Genomic DNA, 5,811 nt, shown 5'->3' on the forward strand with positions numbered 1-5,811 from the left:
ATTTAGAATATTTCGCTTCTAATATCTCTACTCTTCTTCCGGCTATTTCTTAGATACGGTCGGTAAAGGCGAAGATTTTATCGCTTATTCTTAGAAGTTCTTTAACTAATTTCCGGTCTCGCCTTTCGCTAGTATCTTACTAGATCTCTTCTCTATAGATTTCTTAATAAGCGGTTTTATAGTTAATTTCTTTCCCATAATAAGGTTCTATTCGACCTAACTAATTTAGCTAATTAGTATCTCTAGAAGACCCTCGGTGAGAATTAAATTATATATATTTAGTAGCTCTATATTATTTAGTTAGTGTAACTCATTCTTTAACTAAAGATGATATTCTAAACGTATAGCTATAACTTATAAATACTTATAATTATTTATGGCGTTTTTAAAATCGTCTAGGTTCGATTATACCGTAAAGATATCGATTCGTTACGATACTAACTAAAAAAACTTTATACCCGTGAGACCGGCTAGCCGTTTCATTATTTAATGATTAATTCGACGTAACACATTCATAGATGTCTCGTCCCGTAGCTTAGACGCTATTCTTATACACTAGAGCTTCTCTAGTGTATACGCTATATTACTTAACCACTATATTATAATACCTTCTTAAAATTCTTCGGTTATTTATTATCTAAACTTCCGGCTAATCGTATCTCTACCGCTCGTATCCTTTAGAAATAGAATTATATTCTAGCTTCTAATATAATTAACACCTTTAATGAATCTTCTCTTAATTTCGTTATACTTATTTCGATTATTAATCACTTCTTTAATTAATACTTAAAATCTTTTAATCTTCTTATTCTTAACTACTTTATTTTTAAATATTATCTCTAATTCTAGATCGCCTTTAATATAATTAGCGATTTTTAGTACGAACTTTTTACTTAACTATTGTATTCTTTCGACTATTTAGATAGCTTATTTAACTTATTCGGTTACGTCGATTCCTTCTTTACGATATAATACTAGTATTTCCCGTGGTGGTTTTTAAATCGAGAAATAACGAGAATACGATATCTAAATATTTAATACTATAGCCGTACTAAGAGTAATGCCTTTAAAATCATAAATAAGTTACGTTTCGATTATTATATTAGGTCTTTATAAGGGAGCTTAGATTATTTACGGGCTAATATCAATAGTGCTCTATCTCCGAATCGCTATTTACTGCTGCTAATTTAAGGGCGTTAATATAAACGGATCTAATAACGAAGTAATATACTAAGGCGTTTACGAAACTTACTATTACGGTGTTATTAGTGTGAAATTAGGCGTAAGCTCTTATACGCGACGAGATCTTCGCGGAGTGTCTTAATTACTTATATTGCTTAAAACTATTTATAAATAATTAAAGCTCGGTTTTCTTAATGAAAAATACACTAAATGAAACTATAAAAATAGTATAGCGTTATTTTTCGAGATTAATGAAGATATCCTTTAAATATTCATTAGAAACGAAGAGAATTAAGTAATTACTTAACGAAATAGAGTAAAGATAAGAGAAAAGAGATAGTAGAAATAGTCGAGAGCTAACTTAGTCGTTTATTAATCTCACTACTCGTTAAGTGGCGAACTTCGTTATATACTAACGTTACTACTATATATTTACGTCGGTTTTAATTTCTTCTTATCTATTTTTTCACTTATAAAGTGCTGTCTACGAACTAAGTGAGAAATACTTCGATGGTCGCGGTAGCGGCGTCTTAGTATTTATTCACTCGACTTCTCACTTATCTTTAGTGTTATTTATAGTTTAGATAGTACTTCTTTCTCTTTAATTAATTAATTAACTCGCTTATTCATAATTCCCGTAAATAAATCACTCTATATCGCTACTATTATTATATTCTATTATCGTATTTATTTATACTATAAATCCCGATTTACGCGCCGTAATATCTATACTTCGTCGTAACGTACGGACCGTAAGACTATCACTAAGTATCTTTTTAAGTTTACGCTAGTCCATTAGTCTCTTAGCGAGATTATTTTTAAATTTAATATATAACTAAATAAACTAATCTATACTAAAGACTATTAAAATATTATAAGCTATTCTCTCTATAATTCTTATCTTTATTTTATTCACTATCTATCTATATATTTTAAGAGCTATTCTAAAAGTAAATAAGCGAGCGTAGATAGTTAATAATACTCACCTTATAAAAATTAAACTAAATAAATTAAAATATAAAAGAAACTATAATAAAGTTACCGATATTACTATACCGTTCTCTTTATCATAGTAGTACTAACCGTAAATATTAAATCTACTTTAAATAATAACTTAATTAACTAAAACTTTAGTAATAGACTTAATAAAAGGTAAGCGAATATAAGAATAGCTATAGAGAGCTCGTCTTTCTTCTTATTTTATATGAGTAAAGCCGTCTCTATTTACTTAGCGAGTTCTTTTTAGATTATTCTCTTCGTTTACGTCTTAGTCCGCGGAACTCTCGGAAATCTCTTTCTTTACTAATTCTTCTAGGAGAAAGAGAAAGCTCGATGATAAAGTTAGTTCGGAGTCGTTCTTAATTACTCTCTTTAGTTCCGCCTAATACTTAGACTAGCGAGGTTATATAAGTAGTTAAAGTCCTTCGAGATAGGCGTCTAGTCTAAGTTTTAACGACTTTACTACTTAATTCTCTAAAACTATTTCGATTATCGATATATTCACTTCGCTCTTCTTTAATCTCATTTATAGAATCGTTACTATTATTCTCTTCGATGATTACTACTCTTATCATCGTATCACTTAACTTTATTAACTTAAATCGATCCGGGTTACGCGGATAAAAACGCTTTAGTCGATTAATAATAAAGATTTTATAAAGCTTCGTATTATCTAATTTATATAAGATATAGTTATTATAAGTCGAATTTATCTATAAAACTCGATACGAGCCTATTCACCGGAAGAAGAGCTTCTTAGAGCTTAATATATTTATTAAACTAAACGTATTATAAATTAGAACTAATATTTCTTCTTTTAACTTCTCTATTCGAATTCGATAGCGTTTATCGAAATACTTCTTACCTCGCTTACATTACCGTCTTAAACGTTCTCGCGTCTCTTTTAAATTCTCTTTACGTCTCTTAAGTACGCGCGCTCGTATTTCTATAAGTTCTTTAGTGGTATAGATCTCTTTCTATAGTATTAGTTCTTAAGTAGTAATATTTAGTTTAATAAGTAGTTTCGGCCGATCGAGATACTTTAATTCGTATAAAGTAAAGTCCGTACTAACTTTAATAGTTATTCGATCCGCTTATAATATAATATATAAATGATTTATTTAGTCTTTACGGTTCGGCCTCTTATACGTCTTCGTAAGAGCGTCCGTAGTAGCTCGATAACTCACTTCTACTTAACTATTTATCTAAGAATAATACGTAAAAGTAACTACTCTTTTAATATTATATTTATTTATTAAAGTAATTATTAAGTTCTTATTTTTAGGCTCTTTATTAACGACTAGCTTTCTAAATATTTCATAGCGATAGATTAAATCTTTCTAAAGAAATTTTATCACTAATATATTATTATTCTTAGTTAGCCCGCGCGCTTCTATTCATTCGGAGAAGACACTTCTAGTCTTTACTAGATAAGCTTTTCTTCGTGATTTTAGTATCGACGTTATATCTATATAAATAGTCTCTTATCTTTTATTAACGTAAGTAAGCTTTATCTTCTCTTTAATTCTCCGCGAGTCTCGGAACTAATATTTTATATACGTCTTTTTATATTCTTTTATCATCGTATATATATTATTTTAATAGTATCGATCTATAATACGTCGATAAATAGTCTTAACTTCTTTATATCTACTTCTATTATATAGTTCTTTTAAAATTCGTTACTTTATTTCTTCCTTATTTATCACTCGCCGCGTAGATCTTATAATATTAGATCTTCGGAATAAGTAATCGTTTCGTATAAAGTATTTTAGTGCTTCTCGCTTTATTCTTTTAAAGTTATCGTTATTTATCCCGGTAAGTCGTCGAAAGATTTAAAGATAGTGCGTAATTTACTATAATTTCTTAGAATATTCTTTCTTTCGTAACGATATCTACTATTTCTTCTCTTCGGTAGTACTTTACTAAGATATTTTAAGTTTTAACCGAATAGAATAGATTCGTACGTATTATATTTTAATAATAGAGTCTATTATTAGTTCTAAAATTCGGTGTTTTCCGTATAGAAGTAAGTCTTAGGTTTTATTTAGAATTATCGAGTTAACTCGTATCGTAGAGAGTTACGCGGTTACTCATTTATTAATATCTTCTTCTCTTTCTACTTTAGTAGTCTTACTTATAGTTTCCGGCCGTTTAGATAGAGCGTCTACTACTATATTCTTAATTCTAGAAATATATCTAACTTCGAAATTAAATAGCCGAATCTAAGTAAGTCACTACGTTACTAAGGTACTAGATAGATCGATTACCGAGCGGTTTAATTAAGTAGTGAGAGTTACTATATTAGTTTTAACTAAAAAAGTTATACCGTATAGTTAGAACTTAAACTTCTTTAATATCTTTAGTAAAGCACGGTATTCTCTTTTTCCCGCGTTATATCTAGTCTTTACTTTTATTTATAAATCACTCTTATAATATATAGAATATCTATGTTTTTAAGAACTATATTTACACTATATTAGTACTACTCTCTAATTTAGTAAACTAGTATTAAAAGTAAGAATAATTAATTCTACGTTATTCTTATAGTTAATACTTATTAGTATAGGCGCGGTAGTTAGCGTAATCTTTAATACGTTTATAGTATTATCTTTTACTTATATTCATTATTATTTAGTATCTTTCTTTAATAAACGATAAAAAATAGTAATCTTATATATAAAACCTTTAATTTAGATTCGATAATAGATATAAATGTCTAAAAATTTCTTTAACTCCGTAGTATTCCGTAATACTAGTCATTTTATAATCTTTTCGATCTTCGCAGTATTAGAATATCTTTCTTCGCGATCGTAGATATATTTAATTACTTTAATATCTACTATATAGAATTATAACTTTTCTTTTAAAATCGTTACTTCTACTCTCTTAACGTCGTATAAAACTTAATCGAGGTTCTAGATATATTCTAATATAAACTTTCTTAACTTAGGCACTACTTATTTAGCTCTATAGTCCGTCTTTAGTTCTTTCATCGCGATATCGTTAATAAAAGGTCTCGCCGTCTCCGAGATTTACGCCGCTAAAACCTTATTCGATATTCTTATAAACTAGGTTATCGAATTCGTGGCCCCTTACGATAAGATAGTCTATCGCATTAATCTTAATAAAGTCTAAAAAGTAGTTATATTTCTATATTCGATAGCTAATTTTACTTAATTATAACTAGAGAACTAATTTATTAATGATAGAATATATATTTTAGTAAATTCTTTAGAGAAATCGTTCGACGAAGACGATAGATTCGTATCTTAAATAGTTACTCTATTAATATTTATAGCTATATTTATAATTCTATACTCTCTAGCCTTTTTTTTAGCTACGAGAAAGAAAGAATTTCGATAAAGGCTATAATACGGCTTAAAGATTTCTTTTTGTGGAATATCGCCCTCTAAAGGTTTATCTTAAACCTTTAGTCACGTGATTAAATACGAAGTTAAGTTCGTATTTAGACCTAGGGTCTATGAAATTACGTGACTAGTACGATATTAATTCCGCACTCTATTAAATGATTAGTCGTGCTTACTAATGTTGATTTGAAATCAACATTTTAAGGGTCTTAACTGTGGACACTTATTGTCTATATAAAGACCTTTACCCTCCCTAGGT

Source organism: Cladophialophora psammophila, assembly GCF_000585535.1.
Source record: "Cladophialophora psammophila CBS 110553 chromosome Unknown aczJe-supercont1.2, whole genome shotgun sequence".
NCBI classification, from domain to species: domain Eukaryota; kingdom Fungi; phylum Ascomycota; class Eurotiomycetes; order Chaetothyriales; family Herpotrichiellaceae; genus Cladophialophora; species Cladophialophora psammophila.